The sequence below is a fragment of the Papaver somniferum genome, chromosome 7 (genome assembly GCF_003573695.1).
Source record: "Papaver somniferum cultivar HN1 chromosome 7, ASM357369v1, whole genome shotgun sequence".
Classification (NCBI taxonomy): Eukaryota; Viridiplantae; Streptophyta; class Magnoliopsida; order Ranunculales; family Papaveraceae; genus Papaver; species Papaver somniferum.
In genome coordinates this window covers 260871227-260881952 of record NC_039364.1, presented here as the reverse complement: position 1 = coordinate 260881952, position 10726 = coordinate 260871227, and the positions used below count along the sequence as shown (strand labels likewise).

Below are 10726 nucleotides of genomic sequence, written 5' to 3'. Positions count from 1 at the left end.
CCCCAATTTAAGGAGTTTGGATGTAGTCTATGGACACTAGTCTAGGACATCAAAAAAACAAAAAAAATCCTTCACAAAAAAATAATTTAGAAAAAAAAAAAGGAATGTAAAAAAAAAAATCACTTTTACTGAAAGTGAAGGAGTAATCATTTTCTACTCACTCTTTTTCCATCCCACTAGTCCAAGGGAGTTATTATGACCAGTCCTTCTCTACAGACGGAGAAAGCCAAACCAGATAAAACCGTCTTTCACGGTTTTTTTTTTTTTATTTATGGGTCCCAATAAACCCAGTCAGTCGAGAAACGTCCAGGGATAGATTTGTGTGTGACGATTTTCACCTGATTTTTTTAGTTCGGTCTGTAAAGATTTTTTGTTTTATGGCACACAAGAACGAGAAAGCAGTGCCGCGTGGGAGTCTTCTTTAATTTACGGGCCAAGTGGAAGTTTAAAATTGACAAGTGTATTATTTGAAACTCTTAACAGCTAGTCACTTCTGAACTCTCTCAACTCTCTCTCTCCATCGAAGAACAAGGAGATCAAAAGTCTCATCTCCACATCAAGTAATTTGGATCAAGTGGTTTTACATTTCGCTAACCCTATCATCTTCAGGTACGATCTAAACTCCTGAAAAGCTGAAATTTCAGTTCGGAATTCGGTTTATTGATGGTGGTGTTGTTACTTTCGACATCAAGTAATTCTTTTGTGTGTTAAAACTGATTGCTTAGTGTTTTATATCTAGGGTTTACAGCCATTCCGAAAACCTGCAATTCCTGTTTCAACTCTACTTTCTTTATATATACTGTATTTGAAATCAGTTGAGTAATATGATTATCATTGTCGAGAAAATTCACATGCATGTTAACTGATTGATGAAATTTCTCATAGGGAATTTAGTGTGTTATGAAAGGGATGGGAGCAAAAGGCAATTCAATGGGGTTTAAAAACTCTATGAACTATGAACTATCAAATGTGTTTTTGGTTAGGTTGTTGCTTGTGCGCAACAAATTGGGTGAGCGATGATACGATGAAAAGGCTTGATAAACAAAAGCACTAGGTTTTTGTTCTTAGCCCTTGTTTCCTTCAAAACTTAACTAACTTCTTGATCTATTGAGCATCCTCACCCTCCAAAGTTGTTGATGTTTTGTAAGTTAGATTTGCTTCCTGTAAATGTTTTTTTATACATATCTGGTCTTGGTGATGACACTGCAATCTCAATTTTCAAAGTGGCGATAATGTGCAATGGTTTTGCAGTTGTTACTTGTTATGCTTTTAGTTTGATTGGGTGCCATGTTGGCGAACTAAGGAGCTAGGCAGCCTAGACAGCCGCCTAAAGCCAAAAAATTAAGAGAAACGAATGCATTTTGGATAAATATAAAGATTCAACAAAAACACTTTTCATTAACGATGTGGAATGATAGCGCAATGGAGAAGTTTTCGTTCAACATACCATTCCTTAAGGTTCCAGACGAGCCTCACTTGGTGTAGATTTTTTGAAAAAAATAAATAAATTAGCCTCATAATATAGGGCCGATTTTGCGAATTTGCCTAGGGCCCCCGTTTGCAATGAGACCCTGGGAGACTACATTCCGAACCAGCAAGGGGCATACACTTTGAGTGTGAAGGCAGTGCCCAGACAAGCCTCTGCCACTAAACATGTTGTACTAGTTATATCTGTCATTTTTCTTTGCAGAGGATCATTACTAACCCGCAATTATTGTTTGTAGATTCCAGCTTATGGGTCCAAGGAAAAGGCTTCCTAAAGAAGAGGAAGTTAAAAGTTTTAATGACAGCATTGACAGGTGAATTATAAATTTGTAATTGAGTGCAGTTAATTTCTTTACAACCCCTAAATTTGCGTGCGTTCAGTTTTACCGTTTTTGTGGTTTGTATCAGGTATATTCACCCTCCAAAGTTTAGGGCTAGAAATGTGAAAATAACAATTTACTCAAGCTTACTCCAATTAGCCGAAGTACGGGACTGTCTGTCCGTTGATGAGCAAGCAATATTTAGTCGCACCGCAATTGTCCATCTACTTTCAGTGCCAGCAGATTCAAAGTTCAGTGGCACCATTTTGCATTTCTTACTTTCGAGGAAAATTCACGTGGATGATAAACCAGATGAAATGCACTTTAAGGTTGGTGCAAAAATATTGCATTTTGGCAAGAGAGAATTTGCTCTGGTAACAGGGCTTAGTTTCAAGAAACCGGAGAAAGGTTTTGTATCTCCTCCCAAATCCTCATCCCTGATGTGGACCCATTTCCCCAACCAATATCGTGTAACTGGATTAGAAGTGAAGGCTCTCCTCTTCAAAAAGAACTCTACTTTCCCATCTCTAGACAGGGTGAAGTTGGCGTTACTTTTGGTTGTGCATCGCTTCTTAATGGGCTGTCCAGATAGAGATGCCACAAATATCAGTTACTGTCATTTAGTTGACGACTGGAGGATTTAACAAATACCCTTGGGGCGAAGTAACATTTGGTAGAATTACAAAATTTAGATCACTACTACTTTATCAACCCAACAAAGAGAACAGTGGTGCTGGTGGGGAAACGAAGTACAAGGTTGCCAGAATCGCACATGCCTTGTCGGTAAGTGGCACTTCGCTTCATATTTTGTGGATGTGTGAATGCTATCATTTGAGTAGTCTTTTTTGATTGATGTATCATTTGTTTTATTTTGTTGTAGGTTTGGGCTCTCAATATCATGCCTGGGATGCTTAATCTGTGTGAGAGAAAGATTAAAAGGCTAGGCTGGCTACACATGCTTTGCGTATCATGCACGCGATCTCCCAAGTATCTCTCTCTTCGAACATTGGAAGTGAATGACGTATGTCCTAAACTTTGTAATTCTTTTTGTACATTCTTTTATATCTGGAGTCGTTTGTTTCCTAAATTTGTAACATTTAATGACATAAAATTGCAGGTTCATGTCCGCTTAGATATAATGTGGCAAAAGGGTGATGCAAATCAGTTAATAGTGCTTGGCTTAGAGGAAGGTACCCCCGAGATAGAGGTTGTGGATGGCGAAAGTTTCTGTAAATTATTTTTGTCCCTATTAAAATCAGTATAACTGAAACAAAAATCGCAGTTAAGTTCTTTTATCCAGACAGAGGAAGAAAGACACGAATACCACGGGGTGACTCTTTCCTTGAGAGGGAAGATTACAATCAAGGCCATGAAGTCCCAGAAACGGTAATTGGGTAGTCGGTTCTCCTTTCTCTTGCTGTTTATTTTTTTAATTTTAGTATTTATTCCCTTCCAAGTACTTTTTTAGACATCTGATTCTTCTTCCACATTTTGCAGGCTCCTGTCTCTCTGTCCAAAAAGAGAAAGATAAGTACAAAAGAGTCGCGCCCTTATAATGGAAATAGAATTGGTAACTATGAACCTGAACATCTTCCTTCATGACTATACCTGCCATCCCCATCCAGGAACCCGTGGTGAGAGAGAATGAGAATGTCATTGCCCACACTAGTGTGAAGGATTCTCACTGCAAGGATGTAGCCAAAGGGAATATGTCATCTTGTTCTCAAGCGAAAACTACGGGAAGGGAATCGCTTGAAGTGGTTGAGGATCATGTGGATGCTACAATGGATACGGCCTCTTCTAAGGGCCTGACTCCTGATTCTACCTTATTAAATATTTCGACTTCCATAGATGTTATTCCTTCCCCACCAGGGTTTATAAGGGCTTCAGCTCCAGAGAGAGTGGAAGGATTTCAATCTGTGGACGACTTCAAGATCCTAGAAGAGCATTTAATTTTGTATAAAAAGATTTATGAAAAGCATGGGCATATGGCGACTAAAAAAGTCATCAAGTTCAATGATGATATGTTACTCACATGTGTTACCAGCTTATTAAAGATCATCCTGGCAATGGAAAATGTGCGAGGTTCAGAATTGAGTGAAGCATTGCTGGTTAGATGGCAAGGGTTTATCAAAGATGCCGAGACTTTGGAATTTAATATTGAGTGGCGTCGCGAAGGATTCGATCGACGTAAGAACCACTGGAGGTCTTCATTCTGGATAGATAGAGAAGTTGAAAGCCATTCTCAAGTATTGGATGCAATGCAGGTAAAATATGATTGCCTATCTACAAGAGAAGACGAACTTGAAACTGAACTTTACCTCTAAACTGAACTTTCAGAGGTAAAAGTTCAGAAAAGTAAAGCTGAAGCGACGATTTCATCTGAGCGGGAAGCTATTCAAGAAAAGGTGACTGAGAAAAACAAATTACGGTGTGAACCTGTTTCTAGGAATAGTGCTTAGCTAAATTTTTATACTTGCGCCATGGTTAATCAATGATGTACAGTCGTCTGTCTTGTAAATGGGTGTATGTAGTTTTTAGCAGGACCTATTTTTTAAAAAGGCAGTGCCCAGACAAGCTTGGACACTTAAGTTGCGGTGCAAATTTTTTTTAGCATTGTCACTTGTTAACTTACTGCTACCAGCCGAAGTACGGGACTGGCTGTCTGTTGACGAGCAAGCCATATTTAAGGGTACAACATTTGGCCATCTACTTTCGATGCCGGAAGGTTCCAAGTTCAGCAGCACCATTGTGCATTTCTTACTTTCGAGGGAGATTCACTTGGATGATAAACCAGATGAAATGCACTTTAAGGTTAGTGAAAAAAATATTGCATTTTGTCAAGACAGAATTTGCAGGGCTTAGTTTCAAAAAATTCGGGAAAGCTTTTATATCGTTTCTCAATCCCTCATCCGAGTCATCCCTAATGAGGACCCATTTCCTCGACCAAGATCGTGTAAGTGGATCAGAAGTGACGGCTCTCCTCTCCAAAAAAATAATAATAAAAAAAAAAAAGCAATTCTACTTGTTCTTCCCTGGACGGGGTGAAATTGGCATTACTATTGAAACCCGTTTTGAGGCATACTGAATTTTTTTGAGGCATACTAAATAATGTCAAAATAGGTCACTAAATAAGAAAGAACATCCACTCTTTTTTATAGTGGCATAATTATCCTTACATAATTAGTATTAATGATTGTGATTAAATTTGATTAATTAGGAATTTTAAGAATTGATTAGAAATTAAATTATTAGTGGTAAATTAGTAGAGAAATCACATTTATGTGAGAGAGTTGGGATTTGTGAGAGAGTTGGGATTTTTGGGAGGAAGAAGAAGTGAAAAAAAACTTGGGTTTTAAGATTTTAGTGATTAGAAGTGACCAAAATATTCAAATCAGAGGTAGACTTCTATACAAGGTTTAATGTCCTTTTTATAAGTTGAATCTGTCAAAAAATTGAATTTTTAAAACACAGATCACTGACCAGATGAACGGTTCGGCTGATAACTTGTCAGTCGAACTTCTGTTTTTGGAAAATATACCTAGGTTCGGCTGACAAGTTGTCAGCCGAACCTAGGTATATTTTCGAAACACAGAGGTTTCGGCTGACAAGTTATCGGCCGAACTTTACTCTGTAACTCACGAATTTAGGTTCGGTTGATTCGAACAAAATCATTGTTAGCCAAACCTAGGTGTATTTTCAAAAAACAGAGGTTTGGTTGACAAGTTATCAGCCGAACTTCACTCTGTAACTAACGAATTTAGGTTCGGTTGATTCAAACAGAATCTAGCAAAATCGCATTAGCCGAACATAGTATTTCTCTAAATCATATACTAGGTTCGGCTCAAAATTGATATTCCAAGATCAGCCGAACTGATCTTCTGAAAACCCTAATTTCATCTTTGAAATTATATTTTATCAATCAAACAAAGTAAAATCAATCAAAAACAAGATGAGTTTGTTACAAATGCATTCTAAAATACATCCAAGAGAAATTGAGATTTGGATTTCGCACTCCAACATTGCTCTTCGATTCGTGTTTCCTTTGATTGCTTGATTGAATTGGAGTCCAAGATGTTTAAGTTTAAAGGTTATTTTGATTTTTGATTTTAGGTTTTTGAGGATAAGGGCGCTCTAGTAATTAGATTGTTTAAGGATATATAGGTAAATGCGCTACCTTTAGACACCCCTTATAAAACCACCATAGATGGGATAATAAATAAGTATGCCTCAAAACAGGTTTCTTACTTTTGGTTGTGCGCTGCTTCCTAATGGGCCGTATTCGACTTAACAAAAAAAATCCTAATGGGCCGTCTAGATAGAGATGCCATAAACATCAGTTATTAGTTTATGACGAAACATTTGGTAGAGGACTTGGAGGAATTTAACCCTTGGGGCCAAGAAACATTTGTTAGAATTACGATATCTAGATCATCCCTGATGAGGAATGAATACGTTCTCTTCTAATGGCATGGCTCCTGATTCTACCTTGTTAAATATTTCGACTTCCATGGATGCCATTTCTTCCCCCCAAGGGTCTACAAGCGCTTACGCTCAAGAAGAGAGCGTGGAAAGATTTGAATTTGTGGACAACTTACAGATCCCAGAGAGTCTGTAAGTATAAGAAGATTTGTGGCAAGTATGGGAATATTGCCACTAGAAAAGTCATTAAGTTCAGCGACACGATATTAGCCGTATGTGTTACCATTTTATTGAAGGTAATATCAGCAATGGAAACTAATATATATATGCTAGGTGCAGAATTGAGCGAAGCATTGCTGGAGAGATGGGAAGGATTCATCAAAGATGGTGAGACCTTGGAATTCAATACACTTTCGGTGCCATGAAGAAGTAGTTTTATGAGCCATAGAGAAAAGTAATACATTTCATGAATAATTCGTTTTAAGCAATGATGTGCATTGTACTGTACAGTAGAAACTCTTTTAATTAAGAGAAAATGGGCTATATAGCCAAAAGTGCATTTCTTCTGGGCCAAATGGACCGGTAGACATTCCGCCTAGGTCAAATGGACAGAGGAATCTTTTAATTGAAACTGTCGGAACTACCCTTTTGTAACTGCCACGTTCTCCCTCTCTCTTCAACAAAACCACGTTCTCCCTCTCTCTTCAAGTGAAAACCATCGTCCTTCTTCATCTTCTCACAAACCAGCAGAAAACGATTTCATCCACCGTCTCCTAACAATCATCACTACAACAAATCAGTTTCGTCAACATCAGTACAAGAAATCAGTTTCATCAACAATATTTGCTCAACATCAACACTGTATTCTCCAAATACCATCAACAATACACTACAGAATGAGAAGTTTCTAGGGTTTCAATCGATCGATCAGTTCAGTGTATTTGAAGAATCAGGGTTTCAATCTATCCACATAATGTCTCCTAGAACTCGTCAGATTTGAAACCCTAACTCTGATTTGTTCTTATTTTCAGAATTGCATGATTAATTTGTTGAATTGGTTGTTCTTATTTTCATTTCAGTAGGTTAATTTGTTGAATTGGTTGTTTTATTTTCATTTCAATGGATGTGTATTTTATTCAATAAAATTGGTTTGCATCTGGTTATTGGAGTTTTTTCAATTTAATGAATGAAATTAGTTGTGGTGTATGAGTCAGGTTATTTGATTTTTTCCAATGTTATGAATGAAATTGAATGAATTTGGTTTACATGTGATGGAACTGGTTTCATCAGGTTTAAACCTTGGATAGAATTGTTTCAGCAGGTTTTTACCTAGATGAAACTGGTTTCATCCAGCAGTTTTGATATGTAGTGTATTTTGTTTTAGCAGTTTAAACCTTGGATGAAATTGTTTCAACAGGTTTTTACCTAGATGGAACTGGTTTCATCCAGTTTTAATATGCAGTGTATATTGTTTTAGTAGTTTAAAAATAGATGAAAACAGTTTCATCCAGGTTTAAAGATATGTCCTATGACGAATATTAGTAACACTGGATGTAACTAGTTATGTCATATGTCCTACCTGTTATGTCCTATGACGAATATCAGTAACATTGGATGTAACCAGTTACCTCCTATGTCGAATAGTAGTAACACTGGATGTAACCAGTTACGTCCTATGTCGAATGGTAGTAACACATGATGTAACCAGTTGCATCCACCCTATTCGAATACTTACATCATATCTTATTGTAATATCCACCCTAATATATACTTGATTTTGCTTTGGTTGCAGTTTTTGTCGCAAAGGAAAGCAAAAAGCTATTCAAAAGTGCTTGAGCAATTCCAAGAAAAGACTGATTATTTCATTTAAGCATGCTATAAACCGCAAAATGATGGAATACTTTATGGTTCGTTACAAGTCCTACTTTCTTAATGACAGTCTATGCTGATTACCTTACTACCACTAGGAAAAGTGTTCATTGTCCTGACGGTACTGCCGCTACAAATGAGATTCACAATTTCAGTCTTTGTTACATTCACTTGCTGTAAAATAGCACTTTGCATGTATATTTTTTAGTATATAATTTTGGTTTAGAGTTTAGACATACATATGTTACTGCTTTTAGCTTATGGTTTTTGGTTCAGAATGATGAAAACTAGGAAATGCGGTGCTAGTTTTTGGATGACTGAAGAATAATGTCAAGAAAAGTTGCAGCCGTAATTGAATTTCTGTTGATTTTATGAGGAAGGGTTTTGATCGGTTGCAGTTGCTCCAACCGGAACAAATTAAAAGAAACTAAAGGAAGGGTTTTGATGGCTTTCATAGGATTCAATAAGCACAAGAAAGTAGTGTTCATTGTTTCGTTGTGAAGAAGATGGCAATAACCGAGAGGTCCTCATATTTTATTTTTGCTGGTTCTTATCTTGTTTTATTACTCATTTCCCTATATGCTTGCTCGGGTACAGTAATCTATTTTTGTTTTATTATTCCAGTTTGAAGCGATTGTATTTGTACAGATAGTTATTCTTGTTTTTCCATTAACCTTTTTATTTCTTGATGTTATTACTTGATCACTATTACTGAATCATTCTTTATTTTACTTTTTTGAATTTGTTATTGCATAACAACCTGGATTTGGTGTTTCAGAGGTGGCAGCCATTTCATCATGTAGCCTTGGTGAAGCTTATGTAGTCACTAACGTAACTACTTCTGATTCGAACTGCAACTTTTGTCCAAAGGAAATTGAACGCAAATGTAAGTTGCAGGACAGACCAGTGTCAACCATAGAGCCAACTGGTGGGATCGTCCTGGAGTTAATAGGGAGTCGGTATGTGAGGGATGTTGCGGGAAATTTCTCCCAACTCCACCACCAACCATTACACAGGAATGTCAAGCTGGGGACACAGATTTCTCTTTTCCCACACCAGTTATCCACCCATGGAATTGTAGTCGTTGTCAAGATGGTTGTAAAGAAAGATGTGGGTGGTGGATTCTTACGGTTGCAAGGGAGATGTTCAAATTCATGAGTTATGATGGTGAAACTATTTATGTGTGCACTTGGTGTTGTAGTGAACGTGCTCTATCAACTGCTGCTCTTGGTTCTTCGTTATTCACAATAGGCCAGTGAATAATATTTCACTAGGTGAAAAGCTAGCTGCAGCTAATGTGACGTGATATCAAGTGATCTTTGCATTTAATTACAATAAGCAGCATGTACTTTTTTTTTGTTTAAGCATATTATGTCGTCATTCGTGTATTTCTCATCTTCCGATGATGTGTTTGTATTTGTCGTAAAATGTTGTTGTTGATCTACAAGGGTAGACACACTAACTAGTCAATTCACACTTCACGTTCAGAGTATGTCCGTATATGTTAGTAGTAGTATGATTAATAACAGGATTTTTAAAGAACAAGGGCATAATGGACTGTTCCAGTTAATAAATAAACAAAATCATGTGTGAAATATCCAAATTGGCTAATTGAATAGTATATTTCTGATTTTTGTCCATATAAACAGTATCAAAAGCTAGAAATCTATTTCACCCAGGAATTGTTTGTTCTGATCTTTTTGACCAATTTTGTGTTTAATTAATACACGATTATTTAATAAACTCTCTTAACTAATATTTTTGGCCGGTCTCGAGTCGGGGACAACGTGTCAAATTAATAATTCGCTAAAATTATAAGATAATACATTTTTGTTCACCTATGTAGACCCCATACGAAACATAAATTAATAATGCATATATATATTCAATACATTAGTGATTTACGAAGACTTTTTGAAAAACGATTTAATTGTCTTCTGTTTTTTGTTAAAACCAGTATCACATTGAATTTCATCTCTAATTTTTCTTATCATTGTAAGAATTTTTCGTGTTGTTTCTCATAGTTCAGCAAGAAATTATTCAATGTGTTTGCCGTTTTAATAGCCTCGTTTCGTGAAGGGGGCTCTGTTGTAGAACTTTCATCATCTTCTTGCACATCTTTATCAGTTCCCATAACGCTCTCAAGTGTCGATTATTTTTTCATCAGTCAACAAATGTGTAACTTCATTTTCTTTCGGATAATTTAAGACATCTTCGACATTCATTGAATTGCGATAGCCCAATTTCTCAATCAAATTTGCAAGCCTTGAGTGATTTCAGTGTCTGCATGTTCATCCAAATTGTCTAAACTTGTGTTATCTGTTGATCGAAGTTTACAATAACGAAAGCATCAATTTTGTCTAAACTTGTGATATAAAATTTATCTATAAGTTAATAAAATATTAATTAATATATAAATTAATAGTTATTAATTTATCGGTTAATTAATATCTCGTTTAATTATTAAATTTTGATGATCCAGGCAGCATTAATTTATAGAGTTTATACTGTATGTATCTCTATCTGTCTTGTAGTAATTTAGTATTTTAGTGTGCTTAAGTAAAAAACAATTTATTGACCATCTTTGACCCATTGATTTTTCGCAGTGTGGAAATTTAGATGGTGTGAAT

The 10726-nt window shown here is 36.3% G+C and overlaps 1 long non-coding RNA gene across 1 annotated transcript; it reads left to right on the top strand.

Moving 5' to 3' along the window:
- The first annotated feature begins 482 nt into the window (after nt 1–482).
- LOC113293714 lies at nt 483–4449 on the top strand. Its single transcript, XR_003332495.1, has 5 exons — nt 483–609; nt 1725–2588; nt 2686–2826; nt 2923–3191; nt 3303–4449. It is a non-coding gene; the product is annotated as an uncharacterized LOC113293714 (long non-coding RNA).
- The last annotated feature ends 6277 nt before the right edge of the window (nt 4450–10726 follow it).